The sequence below is a fragment of the Physeter macrocephalus genome, unplaced genomic scaffold (genome assembly GCF_002837175.3).
Source record: "Physeter macrocephalus isolate SW-GA unplaced genomic scaffold, ASM283717v5 random_180, whole genome shotgun sequence".
Classification (NCBI taxonomy): domain Eukaryota; kingdom Metazoa; phylum Chordata; class Mammalia; order Artiodactyla; family Physeteridae; genus Physeter; species Physeter macrocephalus.
Window position 1 is genome coordinate 46,162 of NW_021145453.1, and position 19,059 is coordinate 65,220.

Genomic DNA, 19,059 nt, shown 5'->3' on the forward strand with positions numbered 1-19,059 from the left:
ACGTTATGCTTCAATAAAACGTTGGAAGAACCTCTCGTTTCCTACCATAATGGCGAAAACAAAATAAAACATCGGGGCAGAGGCTTGCTGGATTCTCTTCCTGTTGTGTGAAAAGCGCCGAGTCGTAGGCCCCCCCGGAAAGAACAGTTAACCCTGTAAGAGAAGCTGGGATCTGTTTTTCGGGTCACAGTTTTCCCAGGTGGTCGGGGGGGTGGGGGGAGAGTTGACTCATTTTCCTTGCTCCCCTCCTGCCCTTGTCCCCTCCGCGTGGGGCTGGCCGGGGGCCAAGGGCTGGGAGATTTGGGCTGTTGCCTTGGTAATGCTTAAATATTGGCTTCAGCTTATGATGGTAAAATAAATAAGCAGAAGCCTTGGGGAGCTCTAAGTGGCCCTGGCCGGTGTTCCAGAGGCCTGTCAAAGCCCTTGCGAGGACTTGAACTTGGCTCACCAGCGGAGAAGCGTGGAGCTCTCTCCCGGGGAACGGAGCACAGGTTAGGGGCTGCGTGTGCCCCGATGCTCGGGGACCCTTCCCCCTGCTAGGTGCCCGGTCTCGAGAGACTGTCCTAAAATCCTTGCACACGGTCGTGTGGCGATACAGAGGCCAAGAACCCCAAGCCAGAGCCTCGGGAACACTTTCTCTCTGAAGGCGGGGTGGGCACAGAGGAAGTTCATGAGCTAAAATCACTGCTGAAGGTAAGATATACTCACTTGCAGAAGGTGAGGGCCAAGAAAATAAGAGTTGTTTCTAGAGCCCAGACGCCACAATGCCCTGACTCGGGGGACGGGACGGGGCGGGGCGGGGGGGTGGGGGACACCTTCAGCGCCCAGGAGCAGGGGAGCCGAGATTTGCAGCAGTGGCCGAGAAGATGACGACCCTGGTCCAGGAAGTCGAACAGAACTTCACCCGAGATAAATTCTCCATTCCAGTCCCGGCTCTGTTGCCAAGGAGCTCTTTGACTTGGAGGTGTATAACAGGTCCTTAGCAGCTCTGGGCCTCAGTTTCCCCAGCTGTGAGCCATTATTTTTACAGACGGAGGCGGGAGAGAGTGGGACTCCAGCCCCGGGAACAGTCCCTGCGGAGCTCATCCCATCACACGCTCCCCGGGCAGCTGGGGCAGACGTGCGGTGCGTATTCCAGGATTTACGATGCGGCTGCCCTCGGGGAGGTGGAAACTGTTCGCCTCGCCCATTCCGAAGCATCCAAATAATAAACCTCCACTGAAGTCTTGGCTCGTCCTGCTGTGTGTGCAGGGGAGGGAGGAGCACACAAACGTGGGCAGGGGTGGGGTGGGGACAGCTCCCTCGGCGGCGACGTGGAGGCATGGGGGCGGTGCTGGGAGGGGCCCTGAGTGTTTGACACCAGCGTGAGGTCACCTCCGTCTTGCCCCTGGGGTGTGATATGTCAGCAGGCAGCCATTGGCCCGCATGCCATGATTCACAGGGCGTGCATTCCTCGCCCTGGGCCAGGGCTGCCCTTCCCAGCCCTCTCCTTGCTCCTGCTTCCTCCCGGCTCCCTGCCAAGCCTCCAGCCTCTGGAAGCCGGGACCGAGTGGAGTGAGGCGGGGCCCCAGCAGGGCCGGTGCCCCCGGACGCACCGGGGATGCTCCTTTTGACAGGTTGGTCCTCTCCAGAGCCACGGGCTGCTCCCTGAAAATTTATTGAGCTCTCCTGCTGTCCCGTCTGCACAGTGATTGAGCCCCTTCTGTATGCAGCGTGTCAAATGCTCTAGGGGATGACTGTCCTTTGAGGGAGTGTTTTTGTTTCCTAGGGTGCCCATTACAAATGACCATAAACGGGGTGGCTTAAAACAACAGAAATTCTTTCTCTCACAGTTCAGGAGGCCGGAGGCTGGAAATCGAAGTGTTGGCAGCGCATGCACCCTCTGAAGGCCGTTGGGGAGAATCCTCTCTGGCTTCCTCCAGCTCTGGGGGCTCCAGGCCTTCCTTGGTTATGGCCACATCACTCCCCTCTCTGCCTTGTCTTCCCATGGCCTTTTCCACTCTGTGCCTGTCTCTGTGTGTCCTCCTCTCCTTTTCTTTCTTTCTTTTTTTAAATTTATTTATTTATTTATGTTATTTTGGGGCTGTGTTGGGTCTTCGTTGCTGTGCATGGGCTTTCTCTAGTCGCGGCCAGCAGGGGCTGCTCTTCGTTGCGGTGCGCGGCCTTCTCCCGGCCGTGGCTTCTCTTGTTGCGGAGCACGGGCTATAGGGTGCACGGGCTTCAGTAGCTGTGGCACGCAGGCTCAGTAGTGGTGGCGCACGGGCTTAGTTGCTCCGCGGCATGTGGGATCTTCCCGGACCAGGGCTCGAACCCGTGTCCCCTGCGTTGGCAGGCGGATTCTTAACCACTGCACCACCAGGGAAGTCCCCTCCTCTCCTTTTCTTACAAGGACACCAGTCATCAGACTTTAGGGTCCACGCTAAATCCAGGCTGATGTCATCTGGGGATCCTTAACTAACGACGTAGGCAAGGACCCTGGTTCCAAATAAGGTCATATTCGGAGGGCCTGGGTGGACATGAATTTCGAGAGCCCCCTTTTTAGTTTTTTTATTTTTTTACTTTTTGCCTACACCGTGCGGCTTGCGGGATCTTAGTTCCCCCACCAGGGATCGAACCCGGGCCCTCAGCAGTGAGAACATGGAGTCCTAACCACTGGACCACCAGGGAATTCCTGAGGGACCCCTTTTTAGAGGTGAGGAAACCGGGGCGCGGTGAAGCAAGGGGGTTGTTCCGGAGTCCCCCAGCTGGAAAGTGACGGGGCGGAGTCAGGATTCTAACTCAGGCCCCAGGGCCCCAGGACCCACTGTGATACTTCCGCCGGGGCGGAAGTATCACATGCCCGGAGCCCGGCATCTGCAAGAATTCCTACCCTGCACGTCCAGGCAGGAGGTAAAACAGGTAGGAAATCCTCAGCTTTCGGGAGCAAAACATAGTCCCATCCTCCAGTCACTCTCTAACTTCAGCTGGTGGGCAAATCCCCGAACGGAGTCTGTAAAATCCCTCTCAGAGGTTCTGACCCAGTCAGCTGGATCCGCATTGTCAACAGGACCCTAAACCCCAGATGACCGGGCGCAGGTGATACAGGCGGGTCCAAAACCACGTCCTGAGAATCCCCGAAGCATCACTGAGATCAGACCCTGGGGTTAAGATCAGCCTGTCGCAACTCAAGGCAGGAGCAGGGAGCACAGCTCAGCCAGCGGGCCCGCTCCCCCTGTCTGTGCCAGATGAGCCCAGAGGGCCGGGCCTGCCAGGGACCAGAGGGCCTCATCCCGCCACAGCCAGCTGGGGCCGAGCAGCCCAAGGAGGAGGGTTTGGCTTCAAACTCCCATTCCTGAAGGAGCTAATGCAAGCTCATTCTGGGAGAGCCCCAAGGCAGCTCTGGGCTCTGCCCAAACCCCAGCATGGAGGATTTGGAAAGGCCCAGCGAATGAGCCAAAACCCTCTTTCCCCTTTACAATTCCAGCGCCAATAGCTTTTCCCCAAGACCAGCCCTTTCACAGCGGCGTCATCTGTGCGTCCTCAGTGCCAAGCAATGATGGAAATCCGGCCTTCCAAGTCTTCTCGGCCAATTGGAGCTGCAGCCTCGTACCCCACGGAGCACAGCTCCCGTCCACCACCCAAAGTGGGGAGGAAAACAGGTACAGCTGGTGAACAAGACGTCCTTGGCATCTCACTAGAGCCCTCTGTACCAGGTCTCATGAAACGACATGAGCTCAGCTTTTGGACCAACCACCCAGGTCTCCAGGGCCACTGCAGTGGGCAGTCGCTCTGCCAGTGGCCACACCCAGAATCACCTCTGGCTTAAAACTCACTGCAAGTCCCAAACCCTCTGAGGTTTAAGAAGGGAAAGAACAGGGGAAAAGGAAGGAAAGGAGTCACACCACCCAGGCGGCCCTGTGAAATAAGGAAGCATCCCAGGATGCCCGGAGAGTAGACATCCACTGTGTTTGGGGTTCGTTTGTTTGTTTGTTTCTAACAAACATTATTTTAATTGAAGTAAAATTGGCATATAACATTACGTTACGGATGTACAACATAGTAATTCGATAGCTGTGTACACTACAAAATAATAGACCACAATAAGTCTAGTTACCGTTATTACCATACAATCACGCCCCTTCGCCCATCTCACCCACCCCTCCCCCTTCCCCTCTGGTAACCTTTTATTTTGTATTAAGACATGGACCATCTATGTTCCTTTCTTTCTTTAACTTCCTTTTTTTTTTTTTGGCCGTGCAGTGAAAGCACCGAGTCGTAACCACTGGGCCACCAGGGAATTCCCGACATGGACCATTTAAAGTAATGATGGGGGCTTCCCTGGTGGCGCAGTGGTTGGGAGTCCGCCTGCCGATTTAAAAAAATTAAAAATAAAACAAAAGTAATGAAGTTGGTGTGTCCAAACCAGGTTTCTTCCTCTTCCCCATTGCAATTTATCGTTTCATAATTTTCTTATTCCTCTCAGAACATTCAGGGTATAACATATTATCTTCTAGGTCTGGGGATGGGAAAGTGCAGGCAGGTAACATAGAGAGAGAGATCATCCTCCAGAGAGTGTCAGGCACCCAGGCCTGACCTGCATGGAACTGCAGGCGAACCCCACCTTCTGTGTCTGCCAAGAGCGGTCTGCCGGGGACCACACACCACCGGACACCTGAGGCTTGCGGCAGAAAGGACTCAACAGAGGTGGGAAGGCGCTGTGAATTCACAGCCTTAGGTTGAACGTTCTTGCAGCAATTCTTGACCATGCAGCCCACGTGGCTTCCTGAGCTGAGGTGATCATTCCAACCACAACAGCCCTTTCCTGCTCTCACTCCACCTACTTTAACTAACACTTGTTCTATGGGTCACCATCTTGCGTTTCCTTGAACGTGACTGCAATCTGGGCTCCTGTGATGATTGAGGAATAGCCTGATCTTTTTCAGGATCAGCATGTTTCTGGAGTCTCAGCTAAACCCCTATTTTCTGGCCATCGGTACAGTTCCATAAAGTGTCCCAACTCACTTTATTCATTGGCGGCATCACCGTCGGCAAGGGATAAACTGGTTTACTACGACTGGATTTGGGGCAAGCCTTGAACTCTTCGTTTGTTTGAGGAGGATGAGCTTGATCATTTGTATTCAGTGGCTCCACATTGATTTCTTTTTTAATATTTTTATTTATTTGTTTGTCTGTTTCTTTTGGCTGTGCCGGGTCTTATCTGTGGCACACGGGATCTTCGTTGTGGCACGCAAGATCATTTAGTTGCCGCATGCGGACTTCTGAGTTGCGGCACGCGGACTTCTTCTGAGTTGCGGCACGCACGCGGGATCTAGTTCCCGGACCAGGGATCGAACCCGGGCCCCCTGCATTGGGAGCGCGGAGTCTTACCCACTGGACCACCCGGGGAAGTCCCTCCACGTTGACTTCTGAAGTTGAAGAAACACCTGGTTCCCTTTGTCGCTCTTCAACAATTCCCTCACTAACTGCAACCAATGTAGGAGTCACGTTTTCTTCACCTAATGCCTCTTCAAAGAAATTCTTCTCGTAATTAGGGTATGCCATTTTTCTGGGGTTTTTAAACAATTTTTTATTGAGGTGGGATTCACATAACATAAAATGAACCACTGTAAGGTGAACAACTCAGTGGCATTTAGTACATTCACAGTGTTGTGCAAACACCACCTCTATTTGGTTCCAAAACATTTTTATCACACCAAAAGGAAACGCCCTGCCCATTAAACCACCATCGCTCCTGTTCCCCCTCCTCCCAGCCCCTGGCAACCACCAATCTGCTTTCTGTCTCTGGATTTACCTGTTCTGGACATTCCGTATAAATGGAGTCCTACAATATGAAACTAGACATCTGTTGCTCGTAGCTGCCCAGTGCCCCATTTCCCCCTCTTCTGATCGCCGCGCCCACATTTCACTTTGGGGAAGCCACCCCACCGCTCCCCTAAGTCCAGCTGGCTGCCCACCCGCTGCATGCAGGGGCGGGCGCATGACTCAAACCTGGCAAATCAGTCAGCGTGATCGGTCCAGGGATGGGCTTGTGACTCGATCTCCCCCAATGAGAGCAGCCACAGGACTTCTGGGGCAAGCGGCTTCTCTGCTTGGCTCACTGAATCAGCAGAATGGGAGACTGGGGTGCTGGCAGCCACCTTTGTCACCATGGAAGGAGTGCCCACCTGGGAAAGAAACCCACCTGAAGGAAAGCAGAGACAAAGCACTGAATCCGCGCAAAGGGCTCGTGTGTCCGAAGCAAAGAAAGCCAAACTGAGGGCAGGAGTTTGCAACAAAGCAAGGATTTTGTTGCAGCGCGCCAAGCAAGGGAATGGGAGACAAGTCTCAGATCCACTCCAACTTGGTCTCTGAGTTAGGGATTCCTAAAGGGGAAGAACAAAGGAGCTGGGGTTAATCACCTTAATCATCTGTGGTCTATGTGTCTTTGAACCCGTGGTCTGTGAACCGGGGGCATCTGTGTCAACATAATCTGTACAGGTCATCTTGACCTGGAAGATATCCCAGAACATCACATAAACTGGGATGCCTATTGGAAAGCTGTGGCTCAAGGCACATGACCTCCACTACTCCTTATTAATTAGGCAAACGTGATCAAACAGGTATGGCCTAGGACAGAGAGGAATAAGAAGACCAAGAACAGAAACAGGGGTATTATTTTAATTGTAAATTAGTCATTATAATGACGAATAAATTTTAATTATAATTATAAATTTTAAATTTTTAAATTTTAATTATAATTAAATTAAAATTTTTAATTATAATTATAATTTGAATTATAAATTATTTTAATTATAAATTAGCCGGTTTCAGCACATTGTCTGATCACCTGGGTCCAACTCTGCCTGAAGGTAGCACTATCCTCAAAACATTTCACTTTTGAAAGTCGATTGCATCCTTTTGTGATCAAGCTGATTGGAACTGGGTTTCTGTGATATGCAACTAAAAGAGACCCAAACAATACACGTGGCATTTCACTCACCTGCCTTTGCATACTCCCATCCTTTATGAAATAAAATACAACTCCTTAGCAAGGAACATACAGTCTTCCTGATGCAGCCCTGTCTCCTTCCTCCTTCATCCCTTGTAACCTCCCCCCTCGTTTAATATGCCAGCCACACAGTTCATACACACAGACACACACGCACACGCACACGCACACGCACACACACAAAATGCTTTTCCTGCCGTAGGGTCTCTGCTCTTTCTGTCTCCTCTGCCCAGAATGCTCTCATCACCCCCACCCAACTCCCAAACACTTACTCACCCCTTATCACTTGATTCAGGCATTACCTCCTCCAAAAAGCCTTCCCTGACTCAGGGCCCCACCTCTCCTCCAGCAGAAAGGCATGTCCCCCGGTCTCCACACAACCCTGCGTGTGATTCAGTCACAGATCTTGCCCACACATTGCTGTTGCACACGCACACGCACACGCACACGCACACACACAAAATGCTTTTCCTGCCGTAGGGTCTCTGCTCTTTCTGTCTCCTCTGCCCAGAATGCTCTCATCACCCCCACCCAACTCCCAAACACTTACTCACCCCTTATCACTTGATTCAGGCATTACCTCCTCCAAAAAGCCTTCCCTGACTCAGGGCCCCACCTCTCCTCCAGCAGAAAGGCATGTCCCCCGGTCTCCACACAACCCTGCGTGTGATTCAGTCACAGATCTTGCCCACACATTGCTGTTCATTATCTGCCCATGTCTGGTCTCCACCCCGCCCCCCCACCCCGCCCAAACAGGGCTCCTCCAGGGCCAAGTGTGTGCCTGGCTCTGCTGACAGTACAGTGCTTGGGCCCCAGTGAGGCTGAACTGCTTTGTTTTTTTTTTTTCCTTTATCTTGTTGGCTTAGTTGCGGCATGTGGGGTCTTCGCTGAGGCCTGCGGGATCTTTCAGTGTGGTGCAGGCTCTTCGTTGCCCCGAGGCATGTGGGATCTTAGTTCCCCGACCAGGGATCGAACCCGCATCCCCTGCATTGGAAGGCGGATTCTTCACCACTGGACCACCAGGGAAGTCCCTGAACTGCTTTAAAAGAAAGCTTATTTCCCAAGTTTTTCCCAAAGATTTAAATTATGCAGCAGCCTTCATCCAGGCAAGCGTCAGCTCTGTTCTGTCCTGTACTTAAGGATGCAATGTCTAAATAGAGACACAGACATAGAAAACAAATGTATGGATACGAAGGGGGAAGGGAGGGCGCGATGGGAGGAGTTGGGAGATTGGGACTGACACGGTACACTATTAATACTATGTATAAAATAGAGAACTGAGGGGAACATACCGTATAACACAGGGAACTCTACTTAATGCTCGGTGGTGTCCTAAATGGGAGGGAAACCCAGAAGGGAGGGGCTATATGTATATGTGTGGCGGGTTCATTTTGCTGTGCAGTAGACGCTAACACAACATGGTAAAGCAACTATATTGCAATAAAAATTAATTAATAAAAAAATAAAAATTCAGATTCTGAAAATCAAAAAAAAAAAGGATGCAATGTCTAATATTTCAGTGATTGGTCTTTGTTTTGGCTGAGATTGGACTCTGGAGCCCTCCCCTCCCTGGAGCCACACCACCGCCGCCCATGGTTGGGGGAAGGCGAGGACGGGGAGAGATGGGACCCGCTCACAGGGAGGCCTCTGACTCCTACTGTTGATGCCGGGAAGCACGGAGATCTCTCCCCCAGCCTGGGACGATCTTGATCAGGCCCTTCGATGCCACCCAAAGCCTGTCTAAGGCTTTTCGTAGCGGCCACAACCATGTCTTTAAATGTGAGAGCCCGGAGGCTGTCAGAGGGGGTCATCTGTCGTCCCCCCTTCCTCACCGATGACTGATCTGCAGACCGGCCAAGGCAATCATGTCAGGCCCTGCCTGCCTCTGGCTAGCTGGCTCCATGCACTTAAATGCAATGCCTGAGCCTCCGTGAGCAGAGAGGGGCGTCCGGAGGAGACGGTGGCAGGGTGGGGCTAGGAGCCTGCCAGGCACGCTTTTCCTTGTTTCTGGGTGTCCCAGAAGGGACCGCCCCTCTGGATGCCGCTTAAGGTGTGAACAGATGGGGTGGGGCTGAGCTGGGTACCGGGGACATTGGGAACTGGCTATCCTGAGTCAAAGGATGAAGAGCACAGATGCCTTCGCCTCAATAATAGGCAACTGTAGCTGGTTCGCAGTGGTTTCCTTCCCCCACCAGTCCCTCCAGTTACTTGTCAGGGAGTAAAAGTTGCCTCTCTGGACACTTCGTGCCTCCTGCAACTGCTGGTCTAACTTCCCTGGACCAATTGCACACCTGGGCCCTAGAATTCTAATGACCCGGCCCACCCTAGGACTTACTCAGGGAGAATGGGTCCCACTGTTCTGGCAGGTATTGGGGAACCCACTGTTGGTTTCTCTCCTGGGGTTGGCAGGTCAGGACCGGGCGGACTGGAAGCCTCATCCTCTGAGAAGCCAAGCCACTCGCCAGACACCTGCCTGCATTTGAAGCACCTGCATGGCCCTTGTACTCCCCTCCAGGGGCACTCAGTGACCCTACAAGCTCCCAACCAGACCCAGCCGCCCCGGCGGATGAGCACGGGACCCAGCTGCCAGAGTCAAGGGTTGCTTCTTAAGGATTCATTTTTCCAGGAACAGTCTATTAATGTGGGAGAAGAGGGATGTTTCATTCACTTATTCATTCATTAAACCTTCATCCAGAGCCACTATGAACCAGATGCTGTGCTAAGTAGTGTGTGGGGTGCAGAGATTTAAGGCAGGGCCCACCCTGGACCCAATAACAATAATATGAGTTAAAAATAGCTAAGTGCCCGGGAACTCCCTGGCAGTCCAGTGGTTAGGACTCTACAATTTCACTGCCAAGGGCCCGGGTTCAATCTCTGGTAGGGGAACTAAGATCCCGCAAGACGTGTAGCATGCCAAAAACAAAAAATATTTGCTAAGTGCCAGAAGAGCATAGTGACAGAGTGCTCTGGGACCTGGGAGAGAACGAGAGAGCCGGGGTCGCTCTGAGGCTCTCGTCCTCCCTGCTTTAGTTTATGTGACAAGAACTTACGGAGCCTTCGGTGCCAGGCGTTGTTCTAAGAACAAACACTAAGCCATTTCATTCTCATAAGAGCTTTGCGGGGTCGGTATTATTATAACCATATTTTATGGAAGCTGGGGGGCACAGGGCACAGAGAGGTTGAGTTGCTCAAAGTCACACAGCTGCTAAGAGGCAGAGTGCTGTTTGTACCGCCTGGCTCTGGTCCTGCTCTTAGCCAGCCCGCCAGGATCTAAATGACTCTGAGGTCAGAGGTCAGCCGAGCCGAGGACTCCACGCCGGGCTGTAGGGCTCTCAGGCTGGATGGCTCTGTCTCCGTCCACCAGCCATCAGGGGTGGACTCCAGGAGCCACATGGGTCTGTGCAGTGCAGAGCAGGAGGTGGCCTCCCGCCCCTCAGAACAAGGTTTTACACCCCCATTCAACTTGAATGAACTGTTTGTTTTTGAAGGAAAAGCGACACAGTGAAACCTGACACTGGGTAAAGGGCCTCTCCTTCTACCAGTGAGGGGGGATGGGTTCCGCCGAGAGGGAGCTCCAGGACCTTCCGCCTGGACCGCTGACCACCACGTGAACGCCAGCCAGAGAGAACATTCCGAGGCCCCGGCGGCCTCATCACCTCTCCCAGGGGTTTGGGAGGGAGCCTCAGAGGGCGGCCCGGCTGGGAGCTGGCAGCCTCCCTGGCGAGAGCTGACTCTCTCCTGGGGAAATGGACAGGTGAAATTCTAGAAGCAGGAGTAGATCATGTTCCAAATGGTCTCCGCTCTCAGAAAGGGGCACCTTCTGGACTGGGACAGCCTCACCCGGACGGAAACTCCACCAGGGCCCGACTTCTGTCTTCTTCACCAGGTCTGTCATCCCAAAGCCCCACAACCGTCCTGTAAAGGACGAGACAACCAGCTGTTTAAGTCCACAGGCCCCACCACCCGCTTGAGACAATCACTCTGCCACGGCTGCTTTCCCTTGTTCAGTATGTAAGGATGGGCTTCGCTTGTCCCAGTAAAACTTTATTTATGGACACTGACATTTGAACTTCATATTATTTTCACGTGTCATGAAATAACATTCTTCTTTTGCTTTTTTTCCCTCCTAAGCGTTTAAAAAGGTGAAAACCACCGTTAGTCTTCAGGTTGTACAAAAACAGGTTGTAGCTGGATTTGGCCAACGAGCCCTGACATGGTGGCTGCACAGCCCTTGGGATCAAACCCAAGCACGAGACTCCTTGCATTCCGCCAGTTAGGGCCCCCTGGACCCCCCGTGGACCCCGTGTAACATCTGCGGTTCTCAGTTCACACCTCTCTTGTGGGTTCTTCTGGATCATTCTTCCTCCCTTTCCTACGCTTGATTGTTTTTAAGGCCCAGTTCAAGCATCCCACTTCTGGGAAGCCTCTCTCAATACACAGTCGGGTTTAGATGCCCTTCTCTTTATCGCTTGAGCCCCAAAACTGGGCGCCGGTGTGGTTGATGTCAAGTCTGAGGACGGCGGTTTGCTCCTTGACCTCAGGCATCAGCCTGGAAGCTCCTAAGTGCAGAGCCTGGGCTTTCCATCCCCATCCCAGGGCCTCCATGGGGCTTGGAATATGGTAGGTGCTCAATAAAGGCTTGTAGGAATAATTCAGCCTTCCTCTTCCCCCTCCCCCTCTCCTTCCCCCCTCCCCCTCTCCTTCCCCCCTCCCCTTCTCCTTCCCCCCTGTGTGGTTGATGTCAAGTCTGAGGACGGCGGTTTGCTCCTTGACCTCAGGCATCAGCCTGGAAGCTCCTAAGTGCAGAGCCTGGGCTTTCCATCCCCATCCCAGGGCCTCCATGGGGCTTGGAATATGGTAGGTGCTCAATAAAGGCTTGTAGGAATAATTCAGCCTTCCTCTTCCCCCTCCCCCTCTCCTTCCCCCCTCCCCCTCTCCTTCCCCCCTCCCCCTCCCCCTCCTCTCCTTGTCCCTAAGGTTGTTGGTCGCCAGGGCCCAGGCCTGGGCTCTTCTTTTCTTCATCCACCCTCACACCTTCTGTGAGCTCACAGCACGTCGGGGCTTTAAGGCCATCAGCTTCCCACTCATGTCTCCAGGTGGATATGGGGCAGGCATCTCGAGGCTTCCATGCCCCACACCTGCTCCTCTCACAGGCTTCCCCATCTCAGGTGCCATGCCCCCAAACCCTGGGGTTGCCCCTGAGCCCTCTCTTCCTCTCACAGCCCCTGTCTAATCCATCAGAAAATCCTATTGGCCAGACTCTCAAAATACATTCACCACCTTCACTGCTCCTGCTGGCCCCAGCCACTGGCCTCTCACCTGGATGGAGGCTGAAGCCTCTTAATTGGTCTCCTCTCTCCCTGGTCTCTGCTTGACCCCGCTTCACGCAGCAGCCAGAGGGACCCTGTGACAGCTTAAGCTCTCGAGCAAGTCACGTCTCTGTTCAGAGCCCTCCCTTGGCACCCATCTCCATGGATGAGTACATGATCTCAAGAGGGGTCTGTCTGCCAGGCACCACTGAAGCGCTTCACTCATTGCCCCTCAGGAGAGCCCTGAGGTAGGGCCTGAGAAACAAAGGCCCAGGGAGGTTAAGCAGCTTGCCCAAGGCCACACAGCTAGCCATGATAGAACTCAAATTCCTGACATTGGCCTTCCTGATCACACCCCACTCTCTGAGGTCAGCTCCTCCACCACAAAGGGAACACCTTAGTCCCAGGTACCCTAGTCCCCTCCTTCTTTCTTTCTTGTAAATATTATTTTTCAAGAAGTGCTACATGTACATGGCCTCGAATTTAAAATATATACAAGGGGGGGACTTCGCTGGCCGTCCAGTGGTTAGGACTCGGTCCTTTCACTGCTGGGGCCCGGGTTCAATCCCTGGTCGGGGAACCAAGATCCCGCAAGCCATGTGGTGTGGCCAAAAAATAATAAATATATTTTTTAAACATTTTAATGTATGCAAGGGGAATACAGTAAATCTCTCTCCAACCCCTGTCCACCCACAGCCACCCACTTCTCCTCCCAGAGGCAACCTTCTGGAGTTCAGAGAAGCGCTGCCCTCGTAGGTGTCACGGGCATGGAGTCATGCTCCGCGGTCTCTGCGTTATACGTGCAAGGTCTGGGAGCGCTGGCTGCCTCTGATCAAGTCACTTGCTCTTTGAGGGCCTCAACTGCCTCATCAGCAAATCGGGGCACCAGAGAATATGTGAATACTTCTACCGCTCTGAAGGTCAGCTTCAAGTAGTAACAATGATAAAGGAGGTAATAGGCATGAAAGTGCCTTGTCAGCCGGAAACGTTGAGGCATCATGACCCCGTGGGCAGAGGAGCCATAGAAATCAGAGACCGGCCTGGGAGCGACCAGGCTAGTGTGTGCTCGGCTCAGACCGGAGGCCAGAAGGGCATTGGTTGCTTACCCCGGTATTCCAACAGCATCCCCTTCATCTGGTCCTTCATTCATCCTTCGCTCCCTGGCTGGATAAAGATGCTCTCCAGCCAGCTCATGCATCTGCCCCTCTTTGCTAAGCTCTCTTCTGAGACTGTGTTCACAGGCCAGAGCCCCGTCCACTGCCCTGAAGACCTGGGCTGCAAACCCACACGGCCTTTCCAAACTTGTGAAAGAGACAAGGGGCCTGGAGTTGAAACATCTGAGTTGGGGAGGAGGTGGCCACTTCCAACAGAGCAGCTTCTAAGACTTTGATCTTGTCAAATGTTAGCTGTATCGAGCCGTGGAGCATGTCTACGGCCCTTGGGATGCTATTATTCTCCTAAACAGGCTCTTTGCCCAGAAATCATCTTGATCCACAGCCTATCACTTTCTTTTCATAATATCACACCCTTACTCCTACTTACATCCTCCCAGACTTTCCCAACCTCTCCTTCCATCTGGGACCCTTCACATCTGCCAGATGAGGCCGGGTCTCCCCAAAATCTGTGCTACGGCCAAGCGGTCGTTTCATCTTTGCTCATAATCAGGCCCTCCAGCCTCTTCATCACTTTTATTGCCTTTTCTCCTCAAAATTCCCTCCAGAGTCACCGGTGAACTCTCCATGTGAAGACCCAAAAGAAAATTCTCCCAATAAGAAACATCCTCTTATCTCCAAGGGTGCTATTTTTGTGCAAGGACTTCTCATCAGCCTGACTGCAGACACGATTTTGGCTGGATCGAGCCTATTTGCGATACTCGTGGTATCACATGCTCTATCTGAGCGTGGGTTTTCTCCCCACTCCCAGACTGCTTTCCTGCTCTCCCTGGATCCTCTTTATCAAGCTGTAAGAGGAAACTGCTTTGTGTTATGATCTGTTTCTGCCTAAAGCACATTCAACCTGAGGAACAAAGCCGTGGGGCTCAGCAGGTAATCCTAGAGCCTGGGGCCCACGCCAGCCACCTCCGCTGGCCGTTCCAGCATCCCAGCGCCCCTGCAAATGTCCATGGAGCATCTTCCACGTGGCAGGTAACGCCGGAGGGCTTGGCCACATTATCATATTTCCTCTGAAACAACCATCCTAGGAGGTTTCCATTATAGGGAGTGGACACTAGGGTTGGACGGGTTAAGTAACAAACTTGGCCATACATTCGGGAAGCAGCAGGACTGGGATTTGAACCCAAGGCCTTACCTTTCCTGTGGAACCTGGAATGCCTCAATGGTTGTGGCCGATCAGCCGGGACACCATGGGGCTGGTACTTCTGGTAAAGAGGGACTTGTTCTCCAGACGCTGCTATACCTCCAACAGTAAACAGCCAGTGCAATTCTGGTCTCTGATCCAAGCTGAGCAAAAGATCCTCCAGTGACTACACTCGTGCATCTACTTCCCCAAGAACTGCATCACACCGTCGGTCCTTATTGAGATGAGAATGCAGGAAAACTCCAGATTTGGGGCACAGAACTTTCCTGTACTTGAGCAATCGCTGTTTTGTTCTTCTAAGTAGGACTTAACATTTACCCCTTTAATGTTAAATACATGAAGCAAACTTGGACACGAAAGTTCACAGCAGTACTATTCACAAAAGGTGGAAACCACCCACGTGTCCATAGACAGATGACTGGATGAACACAGGGTGGCACAGCCATGCAATGGAATGTCACTCGGCCATAAAAAGGAATGAAACGCTGGCACACGCCACAACCCGGGTGAACCTTGTAAACATGCTCAGTGAAAGAAATCAGACCCAAAGGGCCACATATTCTATGTCCAGAGGGAATTCCCTGGTGATCCAGTGGTTAGAACTCTGGGCTTCCACGGCAGGGGGCACAGGTTCAATCCCTGGTCGGGGAACTAAGATCCCGCAAGCCACGGGGCATGGCCAAAAAAAAATTTTTTTTAAGTTCTTTCTTTCATTAAAAAAAAAAAGAAAAGAAATGTCCAGAATTGGTAAATCCATAAAGACAGAAAGCAGACAAGTGATTTCCAGGGGCTGCAGGGAAGAAGGGGTGATGATAAAGGTCAGGAACTAAATAATGGTCATGGTTGCACAACAGGGTGAATGTGTTTAATGCCACTGAAGTATACACTTTAAAATGATTAAAATGGTAAACGTCATGTTATGTGTATTTTACCACAATAAACGAAAATTAAATGGGGCTCCAGGCTGGCGTTGCAGACCCCTCTTGGCTGACACAACAGCTCTACCATCCTTCACTGGGTAAAGTGGCTGGAAGGGAACCTGATATGATCTTGTACCGCCCATTTTCCCATTCTGCCCTCCAACATATGATGGAGGCCCAGGCGTTTTCCTTACAGCAACGAAGTGGAGTTAGCCTCGGGGGGTCTTGTCATTTGTAGACAGTATGATGTCCGAGATCTGCTTCAAAATAATACAGGATGGGGATGCGGAGGGGTGAGTGGAGATGTAGGCAAAACAAGACTGGCCATGAGTTGACCATTGCAGATGCTGGCTGACAGGTACGTACAGATGCATTATAATATTCTGTCCACTTTTGTATATGCTCACCATTTTTCATAATAAAAAATGAGAATGGCACTTTTTAAGCTTTTGCAGAAATTTTGGAAAATATAGGAAAGTTTACGGACTGCAGCAGTCATCTAGAATACCACCACCTGGAGACCATCCCTGGTGGTGTCTTTGTTCCATCCTCTCCGGGTCTTTTCCACACACATATGCAAATCATGCTCTAAGGACTATGCTTTATCACTTTGGAAGCTTATCATCAGTGGTACCTGGCTTTGGCTACTAAGTCCCTGGCATGCTGTGCTCAAAGTGATACCGTAAGTGCTATGAAAAGCAGAGCAAGGAAAGGATTTTGGAAGTGCTTGGGGTGGAAGGACGGGGTGGGCCTCCTGGAGAAGGTGGCTTTTCTCAGGACTTGAGGTGAGACAGCTGGCCATGGGTTCATTTCGGGGTGTTCCCAGCAGAGAGGTCAGCCAGAGCAAACACCCCAAGGCCAGCAAGTGCCTGGCCAATTGGAGGCACCACGAGAAGGGAAGGAGCAGGGACTAGGCCATGAGGTCAAAGAGATGAGGAGGGTGTATTTGTTTTCTGATGCTGCTGTGGCTTAAAGCCACTTAGTGGCTTAAAACATCAGTAATTTATTTTCCTGTGGTGTCCTGAGGTCAGAAGTCCAAAACAAGTCTTATGGGACTAAAATCAAAGTGTGGGGAGGGTTGGTTCCCGCCGGAGGCTCCCGGGCAGTCTGTTCCTGCATCTTCCAGCTTCCAGAGGCCGCCCGCGTTCCCTGGCTCATGGGCCCTCCACTTCTACCTCTGTGGTCACAGAGGCTTCTCCTCTTCTGGGGTCAAAGCTCCCCCTGCTTCCCTCTTATAAGGACACTTGAAACCATACTTAGGGCCCACCCAGATAATTCAGGATGATCTCCTCCTCTCAAGATCCTTAACTTGATCACATCATCAAAAGACCCTTTTCCCATGTAAGGTGACATATTCACCGGTCCCAGGGGTTAGGACACGGCCATCTTTTGGGGCGCTGTTATTCGGCCCACACAAGGGGTCTGATCAAAGAGGGTCCTGTGAACCTTGTACAAACTTCAGCTTTTTCTCTGAGTGACATGGGGGCCGCAGGAGGTTTTGAGCATGATCCGATTTACGGTTAAAAGGATCAGTGCGGCTGCTGCTTGAGAAGATTCTAGAAGGGCAAAAGGGAGACTCCATAGGGGGTTATTACGGTAATCGGGCGAGAGAGGAAGCAGGGGAGGTGGTGAGAACAGTCAAATCCGGAACATCTTCTCATGTCACGTAGAACTGAAAGGATTTCCTGACAGGTTGGATGTTGAGTGTGAGAGAAAGAGCCAGGGGCTTCCCTGGTGGCGCAGTGGTTGCGCGTCCGCCTGCCTATGCAGGGGACACGGGTTCGCGCCCCGGTCCGGGAAGATCCCACGTGCCGCGGAGCGGCTGGGCCCGTGAGCCGTGGCCGCTGGGCCTGCGCGTCCGGAGCCTGTGCTCCGCAACGGGAGAGGCCACAGCAGTGAGAGGCCCGCGTACCGCAAAAAAAAATAAATAAATAAATAAAAGAAAGAGCCAGGGATGACCCCGATGTCTTTGGCCTGGGCGACTGGAAGGATGGAGTGCAGGTCACAGGGGTCAGGAGCCGGTTGGGCTGGGGAGGGCAGAAGTGGATTTGCAGAAGTTAGATGGAGAGGCGGGTGGATGGGGGAGTCTGGAGTCAGGGGACAGTTCGGGCTGGACTGATGGCTGGGGGGCACCTGGGAGTGACCAGAAGAGCAGGGGTCCAAGGGCTGGGTGTAGGGCACACCAGCATTGCCAGCTGGCAGAGGAGGAGGCACCAGCAGGGGGGACTGAGGAGCAGCCGTCAGAGAAGCAGGAGAAAACCAGGGGAGCATCACCCGTGACCCAAGAGCCATTTCAGGGGAGCGGTGAGGGCAACAGCAGCCCAGAGCCTGAGGCTGGGAACGTTCCAGATCTCGCTCTGCACCCCAGTTCTAGAAGGGGTCCCCAGACCTTCTGCCCACCTGGGTGAAAGACGGCCCCTCAGGTTCAGTCTTTTTTTTTCTCACCGTTTTAACCATTCTAAAGTGCGTAATTCACTGGTTTTGAGCCTATTCACGATGTTGTACAACCGTCACCACTATCTGACTCCAGAACATTTTCATCACCCCAAAAAGAAACCCCACCCCCATTGGCAGTCACTTCTAATCCCCCTCCCCGCAACCCAGGCAACCACTAATCTACTTTCTGTCTCTACGAGTTTGCTTATTCAGGTCATTTGCTATCAGTGCAATCATACAACATGTGGCCTTTTGTGTCTGGCTTCTTTCACTGAGTGTCATGTTCTCAAGGTTCACTCATGTATCAGTACTTCATTGCTTTTTATGGCTGAATAGTATCCAGTACGGCTATACTACATTTTATCTGTTCCTTTGTTGATAGACATTTTGGGTTGTCTCCACTTTTTGGCTATTGTGGATAATGCTTCTATGAACATCTGTGTACAAGTTCTTTGCACAGACCTATGCTTTCAATTCTCTTGGGTGTAAACCTAGTCTTGGAATTGCTGGGTCTTGTGGTGACTCTAAGTTTTTGAGGAACTACCAGCTCATTTTGCACAGGGGCTGCACCTTTGTACAATCCCCCCGACCATGTATGAGGGCAGTCAGAGTCTTTCTGAACTGTAATGCTCATCACCCTGCTTTAATTCCTTGTGTGTGCACACATGTGTGTATGGGGTGGATGTGATCCAGTGACCCCAACCTCTTTAGACTCTGATTTTAGAGAAGCCAGTTTTATCGACCAGTCTAGAGAGTATCATGGCAACCTGCAGCTTCCGTGCTCTGGACCAAGCTCGCTGAGGGAGGGGCAGGAGGCCCCCGGGGCGGGGGGGTGGGTCCCGTGAGGCTCTCATTTCCAGAGTGGGAGAGAAAAAAGCCTCCTCGTTCATCAAAACCACAAGGGAATGTCCAGCGTAGAGAAATCTACAGACGGAAAGTAGATTGATGGTGACTTAGGGCTGGGGACAGGGGATAGGAAGATAGTCGGGGGATAACTAAACCATATATGGTTTCCTTTTAAAGTGATTTTTTTTTTTTTTTTTTTTTTTTTTTGTGGTATGCGGGCCTCCCTCTGCTGGGGCCTCTCCCG

The 19,059-nt window shown here is 52.1% G+C and overlaps 1 long non-coding RNA gene and 1 pseudogene across 1 annotated transcript; one reads left to right on the top strand and one right to left on the bottom strand.

Annotated features, from left to right (window-relative positions):
* The first annotated feature begins 2,394 nt into the window (after window positions 1–2,394).
* Window positions 2,395–4,347, top strand: LOC114484921 (uncharacterized). The gene is made up of 3 exons (XR_003678283.2): window positions 2,395–2,692; window positions 3,464–3,638; window positions 4,240–4,347. It is a non-coding gene; the product is annotated as an uncharacterized lncRNA (long non-coding RNA).
* Window positions 4,348–4,430: 83 nt separating this feature from the next.
* Window positions 4,431–19,059, bottom strand: part of LOC102983544 (developmental pluripotency-associated protein 2-like) — a 19,511-nt pseudogene continuing 4,882 nt past the window's right edge.